Raw genomic sequence first — 26249 nt, 5'->3', positions numbered from 1 at the left:
AGAAGAAGACCATGGTGAATAGTGCCAGCAAGATAACGTAGGATACGCTTAACAGCTTTCCAGTGATGATTTTGGGGAGCATGCATGAACTAAGCAACCTTGTTGACCGAGTAGGAGAGTTCAGGACGAGTGACAAGAAGATACTGGAGAGTGCCAACGACCGACCGATAGAGAGTGGGATCATGAAAGGCCATAGACGAGTTTTGTTGAAGACGCACAGTGGAGATCATTGGTGTGGGTTGCGGATTGGAGGAGACCATGGTGGTTTTATGAAGAAGCTCACGAATGTACTGTGACTGAGACAGATGCATGTCACCTGTGGAGGTACGTATAACTTGGATACCCAGAAAATGGTGTAGATTACCAAGGTCTTTTAAGGCAAAGCAGAAATTGAGACTGGAAATGAGCGTAGTGATGGCAGAGAGAGAGGACCTAGTGATCAGAATATCATCTACATAAACAAGGACAAGAAGAGTGTGTGAAGAAGTAAAACGAACAAACAAGGAGGTATCACTCTTTGTAGGTGTGAAGCCAAGGGTATGTAATGTATGACTTAACTTGAGAAACCAAGAGCGAGGGGCTTGTTTCAGCCCGTAGATGGCTTTGTGAAGCCGACATACGAGATGTGGATTTGCATAAACGAAACCAGGGGGTTGTTGCATGTAAACACATTCACTTAGATCACCGTTCAGAAAGGCATTGTTAACATCAACTTGACGGACAGGCCAACCTGAAGTAACAGCATGGGTGAGCACAAGACGTATGGTAGTGTGACGAACCACAGGGCTAAAGGTCTCAGCATAGTCAAGACCGTGCGTTTGATGAAAACCTTTGGCCACGAGACGAGTTTTACATCGATGAAACGAGCTGTCTGCATTTAGCTTAGTTTTAAAAACCCACTTGCACCCAACTAGCGATGCATTGGGAGGGAGAGTAGTTAAGGTCCAAGTATTGTTAAAGAGCAAAGCATTGTATTCTTCTTGCATAGCAATAGACCAAAGCGGGGAAGCAAGAGCAATTTTAACAGAAGATGGAATATAAGGAATATCAGGAAGAGAGGAGAGATACACCTTTGGTTTGTGAGTGCCAACCTTTGCTCGAGTAACCATCGGATGGACGTTGGTCGTAGTGGAGACAGGGAGCAGTGCAGGGGCAACAGAATGAACAGTGGGAGGACCAGCAAGAGGAACATCAGGAGGTGCAGCAGGAGGTGAGGTAGGAGGAGGATGAAACGGCACAACGGTGAGAGAGGGAGTGGAAGAAACAGTAGGCAAGATATCACCTGATGAAACAGCAAAAGGAAGCGTTTGTGCATTATAGGGGAAGTGAGTTTCGTTAAAAATAACATTGCGAGAGATAATAGTTTTGCCATCTGCAGTTAGGCAAATATAACCAGCACGGTGAAGACTATAACCAAGAAACAAACAACACTGAGAACGAAAAGCAAATTTACGTGTGTTATAGGGGCGAAGGTTAGGGTAACAAGCGCAACCAAAAACCTTAAAATGAGCGTAATTAGGAGTGGTGTGAAAAATTTTATGATGAGGCGTGTCACCTTGTATAATAGGAGAGGGAAAAACATTAATGATATGAACAGAAGAAATAAAAGCCTCAACCCAAAATTTTAGGGGAAGGTTAGCATGGGCAAGCAACGCTAAACCCATGTCCACAATATGAAGGTGCTTTCTTTCCACAGAACCATTTTGTTGGTGCGTGTAAGGGCATGTTAGACAGTGATGTATACCATGCTGTTGAAGAAAAGGAGTTAAGGCAAGAAATTCACGTGCATTATCAGTTTGCAAATTACAAATTTTATGGCCAGTTTGGTTTTCAACCAGAACTTTAAACTTTTTGAAAGCATGCGAAACCTGAGACTTGGTATGCAGAACATAAATCCATGTAAATTTGGTAAAGGCATCAAGAAAAGACACATAATATCTTGCTCCATTAGAAGCAAGCACAGAAGCTGGTCCCCAAATATCAGTATACACAAGTTGTAAGGGAGCAGTATAGACAGTTAAAGAGGTGGGATAAGGAAACTGATGACACTTAGCACGCGCACAGGCAACACAAAAATGAAGATCAGGTTTTACAGAGATATTACAAGACGAAAGAATTTCCTTTAAGGATTTTAAATGGCAATGACCAAAACGTTGATGCCAAAGGTTGATAGTGGCACTGTTTCCAGTAAAAGAAAGAGAATTAGCAGAGTAGTGTGATGAAGCCTTTAAGCCAGGAAAAGTGTACAACACATCTTTAAGAGTTCCTTGAAGAAGGACTTGCTTCGTATCCTGATGCACAACATAACATGAGTGAGGGTAAAATATAAAGAAAACATTGTTATCACGAGAGAATTTTGAGACACTTAGAAGGTTTTTGGTGATATCAGGCACGAGCAAAAGATCGTTTAAACGAAGGGATGTACTGTGAGTAGCAAAGGATAGAGAAGCAGAACCAATATGGGAGATGCACAAACCTTTTCCATTACCCATCTTAACCGTTTCAGAACCTGCATAGTGTTGTTTATCGGAATAAATAGAAGAAGAATTGGTGATGTGGTGAGTAGCGCCACTATCCGGATACCACAGAGGGTCATCCATGGAGGAAGGTGCATCGAGCATGGACGCGTCGCTAGGAACACAATCCTGAGAAGAAAAAGAGGAATAATTGGCAGTCATATTGTTAGACGAAGAAGGATGATACCGTTGCCAACACACATCCGCAGAGTGGCCATGTTTTTTGCAAATTTGACAAACAGGGCGAAGCGAGACCCAAGATTCAGTATGCGAGGGTCTGTAGTTGGAATGACGTCCTTGATTCAAAGAAGCATGCATGAAGCCACGACCACCATGAGAGCCACCAGGCTTGCGTTGAGATTTGCCATTGGTGGAACGCGTAGGAGTCCACGTAGCAACATCAACAGTGGGAGGAACAGTGAGATGATCAACCTGAAGATGTTTAGCGAAACGCTCTTCTTGAGCTAATAAGAGAGCTTCGATTTCATTAATAGTGTACACCTCTTTTCGGGACATTATGGATGCAACAAAAGGATCAAAATCAGCAGAAAGACCATCTAAAATTGTTTCAACATGATCTTCAACAGAAACAGGGGCTCCTATGGCAGCAAGAAGATCAACGGTCTTCTTGATATCCAAGAGATAGGTGGAAACAGATCGCTCATTCTTGGGGTTCTTGAGGCGCAATCTAAACTTCTTGATTTGTGCACGTGTGTTGGCAGCGAAATAGGTGTGAAGAACATCCCAAATCTCAGCCGAGGAGTGAAGACCCACCATCTTGGTGAGGAACGGTGTGGTCATGGAGGCTAACATCCAAGCCACGAGCAAACTATCTTGTTGTTTGTACCGGGTAAAAGCAGGATTGACACACGGGGAGGAACCCTCAGTGGCAGGTGGAAGAATAGAGGAAGGGACACGAGAGCCATCAAGAAAATGAGAAAGTAGTAACCCATCAGTGGTTGCAAGGACTTGCTGCTTCCACAGCAGAAAATTTTCTTCAGACAGTTTCAATGAAATCGGTGTGGTAAAGAAGTGAGGGGAAGGGAAAGAAGAGAAAGAAGAAGAAGAAACTATGGATGTAGCGGAAGACATGACAAAAAAGAAAAACAGAGGGCTCTGATACCATAATAGGTCAAGTGAGCACAAGAAAGAGAAAAGACTTATATCTCATTATGTATCAGAAAAAGCTACATATTACATAATGCGTAAGGGTATATATAGGAATACCCATGCAGTTACATAAAGGCCATGCAGTTACATAAAGGTCATTCTGTTATACACTTAACAATCCCTAAACGGACTATGCCATTCTGTTGCATCCTTGGATTCATGAAACCAGTGACAAGAAGATCAACAAGTGCCATGTAAATTAAGATCCCAACTGAAGCTGCATTGAACACTCCTTCCACAATAAGAATAGTTGGATTGTTCTCATCATAAACATTTGTTACTATGCCAATTCCAATCCCCATTGTGGGTACTCTAACATATATTCTCTTGAAATTTGCCTGCAACAGTTCATTTCAAATGTCATTAATTAGTAATAGACAGAACAATAAAACAAGTTTCAAAATCTTAACCAATCATCTTAATCATATTTATTTGTTTCATACTAACCCAACAACACATGGTCCCACTCACATCATTAAGTCCACCAAGAAAGTTCATAAATGGATAGAATATCTGAGATATACAGCTTCCAAGTCCCATGCCTTCAAAGAATTGATGAAAAGTCAATGCAGCTACCAGTGGTCTTATTGTGTTGGGACTCTCAGCTCCCAATGATAAAAGAGTGAACAATAATTTCCAACTCCAACACCTGCAACAAATTCAAAACCATCAATCTCAAACCATTATCAACCATACCTACCAAACCCCATTAAACAATTAAAAACCTTTCAAATTAGGTATCTATCAATGGACAAATCAAGAAATGATGAATACTGTGATATAACCAGATGACGAAGAAGTTGGGAGGAATGATCATTGGAGTGAACAGGGCCATGAGCATGACCATGTGTTGCAGATGAACGTGCCCTTCCTCTTTCTGCATATCTCATTCTCACTTTGTATTTCTTTGGAATGGTGTTTTTGAAAATAAGTAGTGGCATAAGTATCTACCATGAGAGTCCCCATGCCAGTGCACATTGCCACAACACAACGCAGGTATCACTTTGCCGAAAAGAGGAGTATGCACCCCAATTGCAATCGCAATCAGAATGGATAACAAAGCTGTTATTTATACCTCATATGATGTGATTCCAATAGCCACATAGAGAAAGGTTCTTGACCTTCTTAGGAATCAACTTGAGTTGGACAATAGTTAGGCACTTTTTCTTAGAATTGGATCATTGTTCTAAGTCAAGAACTCTCCAAAAACTAGCACCAATTCCAAACTCATATGGAAGTTCCAATTATAGTCAAATTGAACCGAACAAAATGGAACAAAAGATAAGCAAACTGAATTAGAAGTCTGGAAATTAAAATGCACCGAACCAAAACAGAAAAGAATAAGAACAGCTGCTGGAAAATGAAAGATAACCAAACCAAAACTCAAGAACACAAGCTAAACATGAACAATTGAAAGAGTAGGAAGGAAGGAGAAGAGAAAAGCTTATGGAGATGGAAGAGAAGGTGAGTGATCACGCCACTAGAAGGTTGGTTGCTCCTAGATGAGTGTGTTGCCGCCACTTGAGGACACCATGGATCCTTCAAGATAAGACTAGAGAAGAAGGCTCAAAAGCTCTCCAATGCTCACTCAAAAATTGAGTATAGTTTCTTTACTCCAATTTCAATTATGAAAAATACAAAGGGAGCACCTCTACTTATAGCCTAAGGTGCTGAAATGCAAGCTACACAAATTCAAAAACTCCCTCCTAAAAACTTCTAGAATTGGCGCCTAAAACAATGCATGAGGAAGGTGTGATCCCTTCTCTCACTTTGGCACCTCCTTATTTATTCCTACACCTATCTACTAACACACCCCCCCTAAGACTCCTAACTAAAGACTAAAAGATGCTTTAACAATAGAGGTTTCTAATGTTTCCCTCTAAGCACCTTCAACAATATTCTTTATTATTTACTACTTGGCCTTGCCCTTCATAGGATGGACTGGGGCTTGGGCTTGGGCTTTGGGCTTGGGCCTCTCTTTATTTTATGTCTTCTTTTAATTTTGAGAAGACTAGAAGGAAGAACTTCAAGTGTGATGGTGAATTGCCTCTTCCTTCATTAATAAAAACCTCCTTTACTTGACTCTCATCATACTCCCCGAGTTGGAGAGAATTCGCCCACGAATTCTGAATCCATGCATATAACAAAGTCAGTTTACTTTTATAATCAAAAGTGTAAGAAAAAGGAATACATGACTTAGCAGATGGAACCAAAGGGATTGCAGAAAAGGAGGTCCTATAAATCGACCAAGTTGGAAAAATTTGTTTGGGAATGATGATGTTTTTTGGAAAAAGACCTCTTAAATGGTGAAACCCATTAGGAGGTATGAAAAAATCATCCCTAACATATTTTAACCAAGTTGGTGTTGAAATAGGCACCTTGGGTAATGAAAAAGATAAAGAAGAAGAAGACCTTGGAGGGTCAATTTGAGGCATAACACGAGTCAACATGATGGATTTAGAGGAGAAAATGGTGTGACTCGGTGTAGTACTTACTTCTTTTTCTTTCTCATTTTCTCTTTTAGTTTTCATTTTTATTTGGTCCTCATGAACCTCTTTGGGAGAGAGGGGTTTTAATATAACCTTGCGCCCTAGGAAGGAAAAAGACATTGTATTGGATAGGCCATCATGTAAAACATGTCTATCATATTGCCAAGGCCTTCCTAAAAGAAGATGAGATGCTTCCATGGGCACAACATCACATAAAACCTCATCTTTATACTTTCCTATTTCAAAGTTAATGAGGACTTGTTTATTCACCATGATTTCACCTACTTCACTAAGCCATTGTAATTTGTAGGGCTTGGTATGAGAGATAGTGGGTAAGGCTAACTTCTCCACAACTCTTGTACTAGCCACATTAGTGCAACTTCCCCCATCAATAATCAAGGAACATAACTTGTTGTTGATAAGACATCGAGTGTGAAAAATATTTTCTCTTTGAGTATCATTCAAAGATTTTGGAATTGTGCCCAACATACGTCTTACCATCAATAAGTCACCTTCACAAGGACTTTCACTCTCATTTTCACTTGATGGTCTAGAAGGTGAAGAATGCCTAGGTGAATTGGAATCATGCTCACTAACTACAATGCCTTCATGTATGTACATACTTCGTTTAGAAGGGCAATTAGCCGCAATGTGACCATATCCCAAACATTTAAAGCACTTTTGACTAGACGATTTAATTGGGGATTTAGGCCTAGAAGTAGATGACGTAGGATCCTTGGGTTTGAAAGAAGAATCTTTGGAAGGAAATTTTGAAAAAGACTTTTTGTTCTTCCAAGAATTGTTGTAGTAATCATCTTTGGGAATATGTTTAAAAATATTTTTCTTTGCAAGTTGGGCTTCCACCTTCATTGCAAGATGAACTAAAGAGCCCAATGATGAATACTCTTGTAACTCAACAATGTCTTGAATATCCTTCCTAAGACCACTCACAAACCTAGCAATCATAGCTTCCTCACTTTCCTCTAATTCAATTTTAAGCACAAGCGTTTCTAGCTCCTTATAATATTCATCCACATTTAGCGTGCCTTGTTGAAACCGTTGGAGTCTCAACATGAGGTCTTTCCTAAAATGTGGGGCCACAAATCTAGCGCGCATTTGATCCTTTAAAGAGTTCCAAGAGTCCACGGGAGGACCCTTGTGATAGATAATGTCCTTTACAATACCATGCCACCATTTCATGGCATAATCACTAAACTCTAAAGTGGCTAGCTTAAGCTTATGCTCATCTTGGATCTCATGGATCTCAAATATTTGTTCACACTTAGCCTCCCAATCTAAATATACATTAGGATCACTAGAGCCATTAAAACAAGGAAGCTTGACCGAAGGAAGCCTAGACTTTGCATCTTGATAGAAGCCATTGTCGTAGTGAGTTCTTTCCCCTTGGTGATGATGTCTTTGTCCATGGACTTGGGGTGGAGTTCTCCTTCTCCTATGCTCATCTTCACGGCCAAAATCATTGGAAGAAGCTCTTGTTGAAGGTTTATGATGCTCATCATGAATTGAAGGAGATGGTCTAGCTTGTTGCACCTCCATCTTTTGCAATTTCTCCTCCAAGCGTCTAATGGTTCTTTGAGCTTCATGTAATTCACCAAGGATTGAAGCTTTGGAAGGATAATTCTGCTTGTATGATGCATCACTTGAAAATCCAGCCATTTTGGAAATAAAAAAACAGCAAACACACAAAAACAGCAAACAAGTTAAGAAACAAAAATTAGCAAAAACAGTGAGTGTTTTAAGCAAAAATGCCGAAGTGAATTGAGGCAGAAAAATAGGTCACTCTCAAAGAAATAATGTCCTTGCACCAATCTGATCTTGAGGTCTTGGAATCCTCAAATGAAAGATGTCAAAGCAAGCACACCAATCTCAAAGGCAACCACCACAAAACCAATGAAACAATAAAGACAAACAAGAAAAGGTATAAGCAAAGAAAGGTAATTGCAAAAGGAAAACTATATGTAAGACAAACTCAAAGATTAAGGAATGAAAGACAAGCAAGAAAATAAAGAACTCAATGAGGAAAGAAGGCACACCAAAAGAGTCCTAGAGAAAAGTACTAGAGTAGATTTAAGAAACAAAAACAGAACTACAAGAAAAAGTGTTGTATGCAAACTGTGCTATGTTTACAGATTTAACTGGAACGATTGAAAGAGAACTGGAATGTGAAAAATTAACCACAGATACTTCAATGTCTCAAATCAATAATGCCACTGGAACGAACTAAAAAAGTAAGCCAATTGAGAGAAATAAATTTTTCAAAATTGCTGCCCAATTACCGTCTTTTTTTCGGCAGTAATGTACACTTTTCGTATTTTATTTATCATTTTTTGTGTACTTGGAATTTTTTTGTACTTCTTTTTGCTATGCTTTTGTAACACTTTGAAGAATTTAAATCCAAATTTTCACAAATTTCCAGTGAGCCAATTAATTGCAGTAAATTGAAAACAGTAGCACGTTTGTAAGAAAACAGAGGAGCCTATTTAGGAATGAAAAACAGTATGATGAACTAGCAAAGACATAATGGAAATTGTGTAAAGGAACTTGTATAGAACTAGAATACAAGCATGAACTCAAATCTAAAAATGAAAATGCACAAAGGATCAAGCAATAAACTCAAAACAGAAAGTAAACCAAAGCAAGAAACAATCAAAGCAATAAAAGTACTACAAGAAGTAATGACAATTATGGAATAACATGACTAAGACAAAACTTGACATGATTACAAAATTAAAAGACATATCACAAGATATAACAACAAGTGAAAGGAAGCTTAAGGTCAGCTCAAGGAAGGAGAATGCCATTCCAAAAGAGCAACCATACTCATATGAATAATGAGTGCCATAAACCTTTTCACAAACACTTGGTGTAACAAAAAGAAAAACAGCAATGAAACTCAAAATAAAGCCTAAAACAGAATGGTAAACAACTTGAATTAAAGAGCTCTTGAAAATAAAGTGCAACACAACTCAAAAATTAAGCAAAACAAAACCTAAACTCTAGATACCACATGATGTGATTCCAATAGCCACATAGAGAAAGGTTCTTGACCTTCTTAGGAATCAACTTGAGTTGGACAATAGTTAGGCACTTTTTCTTAGAATTGGATCATTGTTCTAAGTCAAGAACTCTCCAAAAACTAGCACCAATTCCAAACTCATATGGAAGTTCTAATTATAGTCAAATTGAACCGAACAAAATGGAACAAAAGATAAGCAAACTGAATTAGAAGTGCTGGAAATTAAAATGCACCGAACCAAAACAGAAAAGAATAAGAACAGCTGCTGGAAAATGAAAGATAACCAAACCAAAACTCAAGAACACAAGCTAAACATGAACAATTGAAAGAGTAGGAAGGAAGGAGAAGAGAAAAGCTTATGGAGATGGAAGAGAAGGTGAGTGATCACGCCACTAGAAGGTTGGTTGCTCCTAGATGAGTGTGTTGCCGCCACTTGAGGACACCATGGATCCTTCAAGATAAGACTAGAGAAGAAGGCTCAAAAGCTCTCCAATGCTCACTCAAAAATTGAGTATAGTTTCTTTACTCCAATTTCAATTCTGAAAAATACAAAGGGAGCACCTCTACTTATAGCCTAAGGTGCTGAAATGCAAGCTACACAAATTCAAAAACTCCCTCCTAAAAACTTCTAGAATTGGCGCCTAAAACAATGCATGAGGAAGGTGTGATCCCTTCTCTCACTTTGGCACCTCCTTATTTATTCCTACACCTATCTACTAACACCCCCCTCCTAAGACTCCTAACTAAAGACTAAAAGATGCTTTAACAATAGAGGTTTCTAATGTTTCCCTCTAAGCACCTTCAACAATATTCTTTATTATTTACTACTTGGCCTTGCCCTTCATAGGATGGACTGGGGCTTGGGCTTGGGCTTTGGGCTTGGGCCTCTCTTTATTTTATGTCTTCTTTTAATTTTGAGAAGACTAGAAGGAAGAACTTCAAGTGTGATGGTGAATTGCCTCTTCCTTCATTAATAAAAACCTCCTTTACTTGACTCTCATCATCATAGCTTTTCCTTAGTCACGATTTTCATCTTCAGACGTCACACGTGCATTCTCCTGCTCTAACTAGGAGGAAGTACAACCAGAATGATTAACATAAAAGAAGAAAACAATTGATTCTTGAATCTACCCATCATAGATTAATCGTTAGATAAAGAAGGAAGAAAAAAGTAAGTGAAGTGAAAAAGAAGTGATGGGAGAATGATCTAGGAAACTGGGTTAAGAAGTTAAAACAGTAGGATGAAATAGTAGACAATTGATTATGTTAATTAATTTTAATTAAGGTTTAATTTGCATGATAGATAGAGATAGGGATTGAGATAGTGAGAGAATGATACAAATAGTGAAGATGTTGTTTTTTTTTATCACCATGGACTTTCTTTTAATAAGATGGGCTATTTTTTTAAAAATTACAGATTTAGACAAGTAGTATAAGTTCGTACAATCTCTTTCATACGAAACTAACACATCAATCTCAACTCATGTCAAGTTGGCACTGTTACGTGAATCTGAATTCATGTCAAGTTGATACGACTTTATCAACATTATAGTTTTATTTTATTTTTAATTTTTTTTTTATTTTTTAAATAAATATATATTATTAATTATTTAATTATAGTTAAAATTAATTTGATAAATAATTTTTTTTAAAGTGTTCAACTTATCAAATTTATTTAAAAACTAAATCCTTAAAATTTATTTATCAAACTAATTTTAAATATTAGATAACTTACTACTCAATTTTAATTATAATTAAATAATTAATAATATATAAAAAAGAAAAAAAATTACAATTTCAATAAATTGGTACTAATTTGACACGACTTCAAGTTGATGTGGTAAAAATCGTGTTAACTTGACATGCGTTTAGATTAATATGACCAAAATTATATTAACTTCACACGACTTGTATAAATCTGATTTTTTTAAAAAACAACCTCATTTTGGTAAAAATAAATAAATAAATTTAATGGTGATGAAAAAACCGAAGGATGTCATAAAATGTCGACATGAGTATGTAAGAACCAATTAAAAAAAGGGTTTGGGGAGTTTAAATGTGAAGAGTCTAGTGAGAGAAGAGGAAAAGTGTGTCCATTGTGTGGAAACTAGATTGCAATGTGTGAAAGAGAAGAATAAAAAAAGTAAAGTCAGCTTGTTTTTGAAATCTCGTGTGTATGAGCTAGATCACAGAAAAAAAAAGTAAAATGGACCCATCTCACTCTATCTTCTGTCATGCCTAATAATTAACAAATAAATCCCTAATCTCATTTTTATTTTCTATTATTTGATTCCTATTTTATCATAAATAAATTAATTGAAAATTGAATTTCTTTCATTGAATTTAAATAGTTAATTTTATATACAACAAGTTATCTATACTAGATTTTACTATGTTTCTAAGATTTTTTAACCGTGTAATTCTTCTCATGTATCCCTATTAGTCCAAAGGAACATCTTGTATCCCTACAAGTCCAAAGGATATGAAACATTAAATTACTTATATATAAATTTAAAATAAAAAAATACATTTATTAAAATATATAAATTTGTAAAAAATATATTACTAAATAGTAATTGCTTGTTTAAAAAATGATATCATTCAAAATAATGTTTGAATAGTAAAAGTCAATCACTAAAATACTTCAATAACATAACTAAGAAAAAGTTTAAAATATCATGTTAGATATACTGCATAACTAGAAATGAAATAATTAGGTATTTCCAAAATATGGAGATCAAAGGTTCACAACTATTACCAATCCTCTCAATTGTAGTGTAAAATAAAACTAAGTTGTCAAAAAATTATTGAATCCTTTTTATCATAACTTATATCCAAAAATTCTTATTAGCGTTCTATTAAACTCTAGGTTCAAGATACCATATTCAACGTAAAAGAGAATTTTTTTTTCCCACAAATTATTGAACCAAAAGCAAATTATGTTGTAAGGAATTGCATTTTCTTTGTTTCATATCCTTCATTTATAAATTTCACCAAAATTCAATGCCCAACAATGGCCAAAAGGCCAAAAACATAAGAGAGGATTACATTGTAATTTTAAACCTTTTGAATATTTTTTGCAATGTATAGTTTGATGATAATTTTTGTTTAACAGAGAATATGTCAAAAAATATTTCTAAAGATTGGTTCATAAAAATTCATTCCTTTCATTATTTTAGTACAATAATTAATATGTAATAAATAGAGATAATGAAAAAAAAGGTTTATGTTGTGATTTGAGTGGGAAATTCCTTTAGAATCTGAGCTCGAAATACTCTTGGCTAGTGCTAATATTGTCAAAGATGTGCAGGTATGGACGGGGGATGTTTCAGGTCGCTACTCTGTGAGATCAGCTTATGATCTCATTGACAAACATAATAGGGGCCCCCAGTGTCAAGCTTTTAAGTATCTCTGGAAGGCTCTAAGGCTTTTCCTAATGTGTTGACCACAGCTTGGAGGGTACTCTTGGGTAGACTACCCACAAGAGTGACCTTAAACAGGAGAGGGGTGGTGATGCAGAATACTCTTTGTGCCTTGTGTCAAACAAAAGAGGAGTCATGCCAACATTTATTTGTGGAGTGTGCTCATGCCCAACGTGTATGGAATCTGTGTCATAGATGGATTGAGATTTTATCTGTCCAACATAATGAGATTATGATTCACTTTGAAAGCTTTTACTTGGCCCAAAGCAACAATAAACATAATCAGATCTGGAGAGGAGTGTGGGCAGCAATAGTTCGATGCATTTGGGAGCAAAGGAACTCAATAGTGTTCGATCAAGGAGTAGTAGACGCGGAAGAAATCTTCCACAATGCCCAGCTCAAATCTTGGTTATGGCTTAAACATAAAGAACAGACTTCTGCTCGCTGCTTTGCGGATTGGTTGATGAACCCAATGTTATGCATAAGTAGCTGTAATGAGAGAAGGATGGAGGTTCAAAACTGATGGTACAGGGTAGGAGTCTCAGTAGGTAAGGAGTTGGTCTGTAGGGTTCTTTTTGGTGCTAGGAGCAGGTTCCAGGGGTCTGCTGTTGGTGACGGTAAAGAGGTGCAACTTTTCCTGTCATCACACTGCAGATTTTAATGGGGGCATATCTGATCCGATGCGGTGCTGAATCTGGAGGAAGGTATAGGGTTTTGAAGGGGGAAACGTTGCAAGAAGGGGCCATGATACGCGGTAGGTATTCACTGATGAGTGCAGATTCAAATATAGTAAGGTTTGTATGAGGCAACTTCCGCCATGTGCTAGGCTGTGTGATTCGCCGAAGTTACACAAGGTCAACATGATCGCCGGTCGATGAAACGGCGATCTCCATGTGGGTGTAGTCGGTGGTCGTTGAAGTTATGCAAAGGTCAACATGACCGCCGGTCGATGAAACGACGATCTCCATGCGTGTGTAGTCGGTGGTCGTCGATGATGAAACGGCGATGTCCATGCGTGCGTAGTCGGTGGTCGTCGAAGGTATGTAAAGGTCAACATGATCGCCAGTTGATGAAGCGGCGTTCTCCATAGGTCAACATGATCGCCGATCGAAGAAGCGGCGTTCTCCATATGTGTGTAGTCGGAGGTTGCTGAAGTTATACAAGGTCAACATGATCGCCGGTCGATGAAACGGCGATCTCCATGTGCGTAGTCGGTGGTCGCCGTAGGTATGCAAAGGTCAACATGATCGCCGGTTGATGAAGCGGCGTTCTCCATAGGTCAACATGATCGCCGATCGATGAAGCGGCGTTCTCCATATGTGTAGTCGGTGGTCGCCGATGTTGGTTATATTCTTGGGTATGGTTTTCTCACTTTAAGGTTGTTCTGCTCCAACCATAAAGGAGAGTTTTGTTTGTGGATGATATAGAAAGTCCATTTCTGGTTACTGTATATGGGTTGGGATACCCCTGAAGTATCCTCTTTAATTTTATTTATTCATTGCTGATAAAAAAAAAATGTTGTGATTTTTATATTAGTTCTTTTTCACATGTCACTACTAGCTTTACCATGAACTAAGTGTAAGGACATTCTCATTACACATGTTTATATGCACATTGATGGTTTCCGTTGAAGTCAATTTCAATGGAACACACGTGATAGTCATGCACTGTCCCCATCGAAGTACTTGATTATGGTAAAGAAATTAAAAGAGTGTTCAGTGTGCATAAACTTGATCACATATTACCACTAACTTTTACATGAACTAAGAACATGAACACTGTTATTACGCATATTTATGTGCATATCATGGGCCGTCACTGAAGTCAATTGACATAGACATGATGATCATGCATTGTATGGGCCAAACATGTCGAATAATACATATTCAAATGCAAAGGGTCCAAGACAACGACGTTGAAGAAGAAGATGATGAATTAGAATTATAATTAGAAGAAGGTGAAGAAAGAGGAGCAGGTTTTGTGGTAGAAACAGGTGGTTAGAAGTGAGAGGGAGACAAAATGGCAAGATTTTCAAATTTTTTTTTAGTCCATGAGGAGAGAGGAAAGAAGCAAATTTCTGTTGCGACATAACTATAGATAACGATACTGAAACTTTCTCGAAGGGGTTCAGGATTTACCTTAAAGTGAAGAGGAAAGGGATGAAAATGAGAGAAAAATTAAAAATAAAATAAAATAAAAAATAAATTTAAGTTTTTATTGAGGTTTCGAAATCAACCTTAAATATTTGGTGTTTTGAAATAAACCTTTGATAGTTAATAGATATGTAATAGAGATTAAAAAAAAATCATTAATTAAATTTATTTTTGTGGTTATATTATTTTTTCATTAAAATTATTATTTTCTAGTGTCTAATAAAATATAATTAATAATATTTATAATTTATGATAATTTTTAATAAAAATTTATATAAAATAAAATAAAAATTAAATAGTTTTGATTAAATAAATATTTAAGATTAAGAATATTTTTAAAAAGTTTTACATGTCTAAACTTACACTTTCAAAAACTTTAAAGAATTTAGTTATCAAATATATTAAAATTATATTTTTAATTATTTATTTATAAAAAAAAGTTTAATATTTTTATTTATTAGGATTTAAAAAATATAAAATATTTCACTCAAATTTACAATAAAAATGTGGAACTTAATGAATGTTAAAAAATTCTATTATTTTAGGTTTTAGAATAAATCTTTAAAACTTAACCAAGATTAATAAAACTTTCACTATTTTTCTGAGATTTTAAAATAAACCATTGGAACTTAACGAAGGTTAAAAAACCTCAGTTATTTTGTTGAGGTTTTATAATAAACCTTTGGGATTTAACGAAGGTTAACAAAACCTTCATTATTTTGCTGAGGTTTTAAAATAAACATTTGAAAATTTTAATTAAGGTTAAAAACATCTCTGTTATTTTGTTGAGGTTTTAGAACAAACATTTGGAACTTAATGAAAGTTTAAAAAAATCACAGTTATTTTGCTGAGGTTTTAGAATAAACCTTTGAAATTTAATGAAGGTTAAAAAAACCTCTATTATTTTGCTAAGGTTTTAAAATAAATCTTTGGAATTTAACGAAGGTTAAAAATCCTTTATTATTTTGCTAAAATTTTAGAATAAACCTTTAGAATTTAACGAAGGTTAACCTCCGTTGATTAAATCAATTCCTAGGGTTATATTAACCTCCACTAAATAACCTCCATTAAAATCATTTTTTCTTGTAGTGGATATCCTCCGTTGAAGTCAATTTTTGGGGAACACACATGATGGTCATGTACTACCCATCCATGTACTTGAGTATGGTTAAGATTTAAAAAAAAGTACGTAATATGCATAAACTTAGTCATAGGTCACTACTTATTCCTTCACATGTTACCAATAACTTTTACATGAACTAAGTTACATGCATATTAATGGCCTCCATTGAAGTCATTTTTTAAGGAACACACATGATGGTCATGCACTACCCTGTCCAAGTACTTAAGTATGGTTGAAATTTAAAAAAATTACTCACTATGCATAAACTTGCTCACATGTCACCATTTATTCCTTCACACGTAACCACAAACTTTTACGTGAATTAAGCGCATGAACAATCTTATTACACATATTTACATGTTTATTACTGGCCTCCATTGAAGAAAATTAACATAGACATGATGGTCATGCACTGCCCCTCCAAAGTACGTAAGTATGGTTAAAATTTTAAAAAAAGTATGTAGTGTGCATAAACTTGCTTACATGTAGGGGTGACAAAAAGTGTGAGGCGAACTCACTAATCTAAGCCCACCCCGCATAACACGCAGCCCGCGCGGGTCAACAGCGGGGCGGGGCGAGGCGGGGCGGGGCGGGGCTGGTTAGCCTGCTGGCCCGCGATAAAAAATAATTATTTAATTTTTTTTTGTAAAAAAAAATCATACTCCATTCACTCATTATTGCAGTGTGACCTTTGTTTTATTTTATTTTATTTAAAAAAATTGAATTTAATGTACTAAAAGAATGAATGTTTTATTTTAATCATATAAAGGAATTAGTATTAAGAGTAACATTGAATTTAGTTTTAAGTAAAGTCTTATATTTAAATTTTGTTAATAAAAAAGTAATATAAAGAAGAGATTTTAATAGGATAGTTAAAAACTTAGTCCTCTTCATTAAAATACTTTGTAGCAAAATTTTCATAAGATACTCTTATACATTTACATACATACATATGAAAAAATAGATGCAAAACAAAACTTTAATTATTTTTAATCAAGCCTTCTAACAACCCTCATACTTGAATTTATATTTTTATCCTAATTAAATGAATTGAAACACGAATAAAATTTTAATTTTTCAGTAGTAGGAATAAGTTTTTTTATAATTAATGAAATTTTATTTTGTCTTTTTAAAAAAAATTCTTATGCGAGTTGGCACGCAGGCCCATTGGTTACTTCTTATGCGAGGCGGGCCAACCTTGATGGAAGAGGCCCCAACACCAATCCATTGAAAGGCCACCAAAATGTCAAATTGAGGCAACCACTAGAGTTATGGTCAAATAGGGGTCAAGAGGACGCATTCTACATGTCATAAACTCTAGTGTAGAATAGTTTTTACATTTGTGTCCTCCTCTTTTCGTTTTTGTAGGTGATTTGCAGAAGCTTCACGGAATGGAGATGGAACAAGGTCCTCCTAAGAGTGGTGGTGACCTTGAAGGTGCATGAGAAGTAGGATTTGAGAGTGGTGAGGCCAACTCTACTTGGAAAGGGATGGTTTATGAAGATTAAGAGCCTAAGCTAGGAGGTTTTGGGCAAAGAGTGATATTGGCACAATTTTGGCAGCAATTCACTCATGTATTAATCTTGAATTTACATGACCCAAACTCCTCTATATATAGCAAGAGTGGGCTGAAAATGAAAAGAGAATTGGAGGGAAATTCAAATGTTGGCACATGAGAAGGTGGCTCCAAAATTCAGCACATGTGAGGTAGGTTCTAGAATTCTTCAATGTGCTAGGAGTTCTAGAACCTTACGCTCCACTTAGGCTAAATGTGGGCTGAAACTTACATCTCCAATCCATGAAGCTTCCTCAAATCACCTACAAAAACGAAAAGAGGAGGACACAAATGTAAAAACTATTCTACACTAAATTTTATGACATGTAGAATGCGTCCTCTTGACCCCTCTTTGACCATAACTCTAGTGGTTGCCTCAATTTGACATTTTGGTGGTCTTTCAATGGACTGGTGTTGGGGCCTCTTCCATCATCCCCTCCCTCTTGAAAAGGATTTGTCCTCAAATCCAAGGCTTCGTCCTCGTCATTAGTAGGGGGATGTATGTGGCTGGATGGTGTCCATCATCTCCTCCTTCTTGAGAAAATCTATCCTCAGATCCATAGGGTCGATCTCGGATAGCAGCCTCTTGCTTTGACAACTATGCTCGTCCTCCCGGATCAAACGTCCATCTATGGGAATCATCAAACAAAACAAATGTGTTAGTTTGAGCAGCTGTATAAAAATCAATTTTATGAAGTTGCCATTCTTTTTGTTTTTCTATTGTTTTTGGCAACTTTTTACAATATTTCTTTAGGGAGGAGTTCATAATTTTCTTTTCTTTCAAAAGCTCAAGAATTTGATCAACTCCAAAATGACTTATGAATCCTCCTTCATGTAACTCATTTACAAGGAGTTTTCTATGTGTTATTTGGGGTATGCAAAATTTTTCTTCTTTAAATAAGTACCCCTTATAAACATAAAACCCTCCATGTGCTCTATGTTGGTTCTTAGCAAAAGTGGGTGCAAAATCTTGATAAAGTTTAGGTATGTTATCAAATCCAAGAATTTGGGCTCCAAGTTTTAAAAATAGGGCATGTCTCTTTGATAGAGCATCCACCACAATATTTGTATTTTCCTTCTTGTATTCGATAACATATGGAATTTGCTCAAGAAATCCTATCCACTTTGCATGTATTTTTAACTTGTGTTGACTCTTTAAAGATTTTAAAGACTCATGCAGGGCCCTCACAAGTGTATAGAGCTCTTTGTTATAGATGGGGTAGTTGAGGGTTGCACCATGAAGTTTTTCAATAAAATATGCAATTGGGTGCCCACCTTGCAACAACCCAACACCTATTCCTACTCCCAATGGATCACACTCTAGCTCAAAAGTTTTTACAAAGTTTGGTAAAGCTAGAATGGGTGGATTGGTGAGTTAAGCTTTCAACCTTTGAAAGGCTTGCTCATGCTTCTCCGTCCAACAAAATGGAGTGTCTTTCTTCACTAACTCATTGAGTGGTGAAGCTAGACTTGAGAAGTTATGATCAATTCTCCTTTTATAACTTGCTAGACCATGAAAACTCCTAACATCTCCTACATTTTGTTGTGTTGGCCATTCTTGGATGGCTTTAATTTTCTCGGGGTCAACATGTACCCCATTTTTGTTAGCTATAAAAACCAAAGACACTACACTATCAACATAGAAAGTACATTTATCACTATTAGCAAACAAACTATTAGCCATAAACACTAAGAAAACTTTCCTAAGGTGGCTTAGGTAATCATAAACTACTATATATTTACCTATGCATTCCCTCTTTAAAGATTCTATTTTTACTATGCTTGTAAGGGATGTTGTAAGATATTCCTCATTCTTTCTAGATTCACACAACCCTCACTTGGCTTTTCTATTTCTTTCTTTTTCTTATTTTCTTCACTCTCACTAGTTTATTTTTCTTGGCTACTATTGTTATCTTTGTTCCTTAAGATCACAAATCTTTCATTGGAACAATGAGATGCGAAATGACCTTTACCAAGACATTCTAAACTTTGAACTTGTCTAGCTTGAGTGTGTGAGATATGCTCGGATAGGTTTTGGGAAATTTCTAGAGATGTTTCTTTTATATGTTCTTCCCCTCTTTGGAACTCATCCTTGTCATAAGATACAAAGTATGAACTTTGTTTTTGACTTGATTGTTTCTTCAAAAAAAAAATGTTCAACTTTAATGCTAAGTTGAATCAAGTCATTTAAATCTCTATAAGGTAAAAGTTCAACTTTGTTTCTTATCTCAAGTTTGAGACCACTTAAAAACCTAGATAGGGTGGTATGGTTGTCTTCATTAATCCCTGCTCTTATTATATATGACATCATCTTTTGCCAATATTCTTCTACACTTATATTTTTTTGATGAAGTCCTTGGAGTTTGTCCATTGACTTCCTATTGTGGTAGGAGGGAATATGGCGGCGTCTTAAAGCTCCCCTAAGATCATTCCAATACTCTATGGGAGGGTCTTTATGAAGGCGCCTTTTTCTCTCAAGGGCATTCCACCAATACATAGCATTATCTTGAAAACTTAGGGTGGCTAAGGGTACCTTTCTTTCCTCACTTACTCTATGGCAAGCAAACAATTGTTCTACCTTCATTTCCCAATCTAGATAGGCTTCTACATTTTCTTTCCCATGGAAATAAGGTAGATCTACCCTAACCTCCTTAGTGCTTTCTTTTCTTTCTTTTGTAGTTCTCCTAGGGGGTGGTTGATAATATTCATTTATCCCAAGACTTTCTTCCCCAAAAGATTCATGATTGTGAGAACTAGATGCATGTGAATATATTTTTTTAGATTTTTGAGAGCTTTCATCCTTTTCTTTAGCCATTTTCAACTCTTTGATTTGTGCCTTATGTTCCAATTGTCTATATGAGAGTGATTGAAAGTCCTTGGCTAATTGTTTTAAAAGAGTTTTAATGGACTTTATATCACTTTCACTAGATTTAGAAGAGTGATTTGACATGACTAAAGCTTTGTGTTAAAATTATTTTACCTCAAGAAAGAAAAAGGAAAGTAATGACAGGATAGAGAGGTGGATCACTAGGATCTCTTAAGTACCAAGTCTTTCCTTGCCAAAACCTATCCCTCAATACTTCACACAATTCTTTTTCTAAGTAATTTACTTAGATCACAATTAGGAATGAAAAGTCAATTTTTATGCAAAGGAAAACAATGCAAAGCAATTAAACAATGCAAATCAAGTTTGATAATACAAAACAAGTAATTAAAGTAAAGCAATTAACTAAGCACAAATTAAAGATTGCTAACTACAAAACTTTAAACTAGACGATTCCTAAGGTGAGGCTTCTAGACACTTGGAGCCATTGAAGACATCGTCTACACACAATTAATCCACTAATTAATCAAGGTTGAATGTAATTACAACTCAAAGAAATTGAATTACACAAAATAAAATTCAGATTTCCTAAACTATGCACTCCTTGGCTTGTGGTTGATCTTCCTTGATGTGTTCTACAAAGTGTATGTGTATGTGTTTGTATTTGTATTTGCTGCAGCTCCTTGCCTTAACCTCTTAAGGTTAGCCAATTAAAATCTTCAAAACAGTACCTACTAAGTAGGGATGGACTGACCACAAAGTTAATTCCACTTAACAAACACCAATTTGGATTTTGTTCACCAACAATTTAGAGGTCAAGAAATGAAAGCAAAGAACAATTTAAATTTAAAAAAAGGGCAACGGAAAATGGATTTGATTTATAGGACACAACAAGAAGGAGTATTGAATAATATTGGACAAGCAATAAAAATAGGCACTCAATAAAAGGTGGCACACAAATGGAACCTAGAGAATGACACTAGAATTGATTAGAAAAACCAAAAACCAACACTACTGGAAATTTTAGGTCCAAAAAGCGTGACTTATAAAATTTATGCTGAGCTGACTATTTGAAATTTGATTCTGAAATTTGAACCACAAACAATTCAAGGTCTTAGCAAACTTTTGGCGCTGGAATCACACCAAAACTATGCACCAAATAATTGTGATAAATATTTAAAAATTCTTGTCCAACTACCGTATCTTTTGGCGCCAGGATGCACACTTTTTTTGTTTTATTTATAATTTTTTCTCTATTTTGTCTTTTGATCTAATTCTTTTTTTTCTTGATTTTCTAATACATCAAACTGTATAGATCCAGATTTTCATAAATTTTTTTCAACGTATTTGAAATTCATAACAAAAAACAGCCATCATAGAATTTGAAAAACAGAGTAATCCTAATTCTGGAATTTAAAAACAGAATGAAGAACTTCAAAAACACAATGGAGTGAATGTATATGAATTTGTATGGATCTAACATACAAATATGAACTCAAACTAAAAGAAAAATGCACCAAAGGATCAACAAACACCAAATTATAAATCTAAACTCAAATCAAATCAAGAAACCAAAATTATCAACAAAATCAGCACTACATGGATTTGATGACAAATTGGGAGAAACATGACTTAGACAAAACATAATTGGATTCAGAAATTAAAATGACTCAAGACACATATAATAAACCGAATAGAATTGCAAACAAGACTCAAACAAACTAAAAACAAAACAGCAACACTATTCTATATAGATTCCTACACAAAACGTGAAAATTAGAAGCTCAAGAACAATTTGAACACAATGCACCGATTGAATTTCTTCAAACAACACCTAAATCAAATTAAAATGCAAAAAACAGCAAGACAACATGAAGAATTGAAGAACAACACGAAAACAAGAAGAACACAAACATAAAAATGAAAGAAGACACTTAGCTCTTGTAGAACCATAGCTCTGATACCAAATGATGGATTTGTGTCCTCCTCTTTTTGTTTTTGTAAGTGATTTGCGGAAGCTTCACGGATTGGAGATGGAACAAGGTCTTCCTAAGAGTGGTGGTGACCTTGAAGGTGCATGAGAAGTAGGATTTGAGAGTGGTGAGGCCAACTCTACTTGGAAAGGGATGGTTTATGAAGATTAAGAGTCTAACCTGTGAGGTTTTGGGCAAAGAGTGATATTGGCACAATTTTGGCAGCAATTCACTCATGTATTAATCTTGAATTTACATGACTCAAACTCCTCTATATATAGCAAGAGTGGGCTGAAAATGAAAAGAGAATTGGAGGGAAATTCAAATGTTGGCACATGGGAAGGTGACTCCAAAATTCAGCACATGTGAGGTAGGTTCTAGAATTCTTCCATGTGCTAGGAGTTCTAGAACCTTGCGCTCCCCTTAGGCTAAATGTGGGTTGGACCTTAGTTTAATTAGAAGTATTAAATTCTAATTAAACTTAGGTTAGCCTTCTAGGTGCCACTTTGCATGTTTTAACACAAATACAAAAGAATTAAACTATGTTATTTTTGACACAAATGTAAAAACTATTCTACACTAGAGTTTATGACATGTAGAATGCGTCCTCTTGACCCCTCTTTGACCATAACTCTAGTGGTTGCCTCAATTTGACATTTTGGTTGTCTTTCAATGGATTGGTGTTGGGGCCTCTTCCATCAAACCTGATCCACATTTTGCAGGTCAAACGCAGGGCGGACCTATGGGCCAGTATTTATTGTGCATAAACTTGGTCACATATCACCACTTATTGATTTACAAGTCACCACTAACTTTTACACGAAATGAGTGCATGAACAATCTTATTACACATGTTTACATGCATATTGTTGGCTTTCATTGAAGTCAATTTTTAAGGAACACACATGATGATCACGCACTGCCCCATCCATGTTCTAAATTATGGTTAATATTTAAAAATAGTATTCATTGTGCATAAACTTGGTCACATATCATCACTTATTGATTTACAAGTCACCACTAACTTTTACATGAACTGAGTGCATGAACAATCTTATTACACATGTTTACATGTGTATTGATGGCTTCCATTGAAGTCAATTTTTAAGGAACACACATGATGGTCATGCATTGCCCCATCCATGTACTTGAGTATGGTTAAATTTTAAAAAAGGTACTTAGTGTGTATAAACTCGATCACATGTCACCATTTATTCTTTCACAGGTCACCACTAAATTTTACATAAAATAAGAGCATGACCACTACTATTACACATGTTTACATGCATATTGCTTGCCTCTGTTTAAGTCAATTTTTATGGAACACACATGATGGTCACACACTGCCCCCTCCAAGTACTTCAGTATGGTTAAAATTTAAAAAAGGTACTTAGTATGCATAAACTTGGTCATAGATCACCACTTATTTGTTCACAGGTCACCACTAACGTTTACACGAACTAAGTGCATGGACACTCTTATTACACATGTTTACATGTATATTGATGGTCTTCGTTGAAGTCAATTGACACACACATGATGGTCATGCACTGCCCCTTCCAAGTACTTGAGTATGGTTAGAATTAAAAAAAGTACTTATTATGAATAATGTTTGTCATAACTCACCATTTATTCGTTCACATGTAATCACTAACTTTCACATGATCTAAGTGCATGGACAGTTTTGTTACACATGTGTTACATACATGTTGTTGGCCTCCATTGAAGTTAATTTCTAAGGAACACACATGATGACCATGCATTTCCCCATCCAAGTACTTGAGTATAGTTAAAATTTTAAAAAAAGTACTTAGTGTGCATAAACCTGGTCACAAATCACTACTTATTCAATCATAGGTCACCACTAACTTTTACATGAACTAAGTGCATTGACATTTTTATTACACATGATGGGCATGTAGTCCCTTCCAAGTATTTGAGTATGGTTAAAATTTCAAGTCACCACTTATTCCAACCAAATACACCAAACAATTCCACCAAAATCCACGTCCACAATGAAATGACACCATGAACAAAAGCGACAACACAAAAAAAAACACCCACAAAATGTTCCAAAATACCCCAGACACAAAATCACTTACCTTTGTACAAATCAAACAAAAACAAAAAAAAATTATAAACTCACAAATCATAACACCAATCCTAAATAAGTAAATTCCTTCAAAACCAAACAAAACCACAATAACCAACAAAACCCCAATAAATATTACCAGCGTTCGCAAACATAAATACTTCCCCTTTGAAAATGGCTTGTTGTTTCACACAAACGTTTTGGGTTTCGCTTCCCTTCAGTCTACGACACACCCACAAACAAGCGTACCATAATGACCACTTAAACTTCTTGACCAAACCGATTTCCGTTTACACTTCCCTTCGCCAAAATGATTTCCATTTTCGCTTCCTTTGAATCTACGACACACCCACTACCAAACGCGAACTCTTCGTCTCTCCCTTGCTCTTCTATTCATTTCCCGCTCTCATCCTCGTACTCCAACGTTAAACACCCTCAAGACTTCCCAATAATTTAAATTTCCCTTCGACACATCAGTAATTACTCACACGTAAGAGTTATATGGTCGGGTGTGTGTCGTGATCATTTTATTTTTTTTCCTGATTTTTCTTTGATTTTCTACTTTTTGCTTTTAGCTTTCCTGTTTTACCTTTTTTATTACTTTTTTAGGCTAGGCCCAAAAGTTTATTATTTCTTTAAAAAGAAAATAAAAATAAAAATAAAAATAAAAAATAAAATTTTTATATTTTTAGTTTTAGTTTTATTTTTATTTTTTTGTATTTTTTTATTATTTATTTTTTCTTTATATTTTTCCTTAAAAGAATTTCCTTTTTTTTAATTTTTCTCAAATTAATTTAATAGGCATTCTATCCAATTTTTTTGAGAAAAAAATAATAGGTTGACCATTTTAACTTTGTACAACACCTACACCTGATTCAGAGTCATAAATTTCCAAGATAAACGCCTTGAAAAGTTGGTTAGCCAACACAAGATTCTTCTTAATAATTGTTTTCAAAGCTTAAAATGTACAACGGGTATAACCCATAACTTGTCTTTCTTTAATAAAGGTCAAAGGAGTGACCGTAGAGACATAACCTATAATGAATCTTTTGTAATATCTTGTCAGCTCTCTTAATTGTTTCAAATTCGTTGAAGTAGAATAATGACAAAAGAATATTTGGATAGTCTAGCAAATAGTTTATGCTATTGTAAAAGTTTTAAGAGTCTCCTAATGTTGTAAATGCATGGACTATAAGGGACTATATACTAAAATGTCATAAAAGAAAACAATGACAAACTTCTTTAATAATAGGCTTAAAATACTATGTTAATGAAACTATTAGAATAATATCTTTCAATATTATTACCGATATTATTGTCTTCCATTATAGTGTATATATTCCTAGAATATCTTTTTTACTCAAATATGTTGATACTGTAATTATTAGAATAATAATAGTAACCCTAGAATATCTTCTTGTAAGTTGTATTAATAGGGACCAAATTGATGGAATAAATCAGCGATTACAATTCTTTCATGGTATCTTCATGGTATCATATTAACCGATCCATTCTTCTCTTTTTCTCTTCTTCTCGTGTAATCGTCCAATGTCGACCGACTCTCAAAGTTCGAAATCACCAACCTTTCATCCTGCTTTTGTTGTTTCTAATATCAATAACCACATCAAAATCACCCTTGATACAGAAAACATCCATTATGCACATTAGACGGAACTCTTTATCAACACTGCCAAGTCGTTTACCGTGGCCGACCATATCGTGCCACCCAAAGCAGACAAGCCAATTACCAAAGACGCTCAATGGGAACGTCTCGATGCTATTGTCAAACAATGGATATATAGCACCATTAGTACGAACCTGCTCCATACTATCATCACACCAGGAGCCACCGCCCAGATACTTGGGACCGCCTTGCCGACATCTTTCAAGACAAC

At 35.6% G+C, this 26249-nt stretch overlaps 1 pseudogene; it reads right to left on the bottom strand.

Annotated features, from left to right (window-relative positions):
* Positions 1–3781: 3781 nt before the first annotated feature.
* On the bottom strand, positions 3782–26181 carry LOC137833226 (zinc transporter 4-like; annotated as a pseudogene).
* Between the last annotated feature and the right edge of the window lie 68 nt (positions 26182–26249).

The sequence above is a fragment of the Phaseolus vulgaris genome, chromosome 6, assembly GCF_000499845.2.
Source record: "Phaseolus vulgaris cultivar G19833 chromosome 6, P. vulgaris v2.0, whole genome shotgun sequence".
Lineage (NCBI taxonomy): Eukaryota > Viridiplantae > Streptophyta > Magnoliopsida > Fabales > Fabaceae > Phaseolus > Phaseolus vulgaris.
Note: the sequence above shows the minus strand (reverse complement) of the source record. Positions and strands in the feature narration are given on the sequence as shown.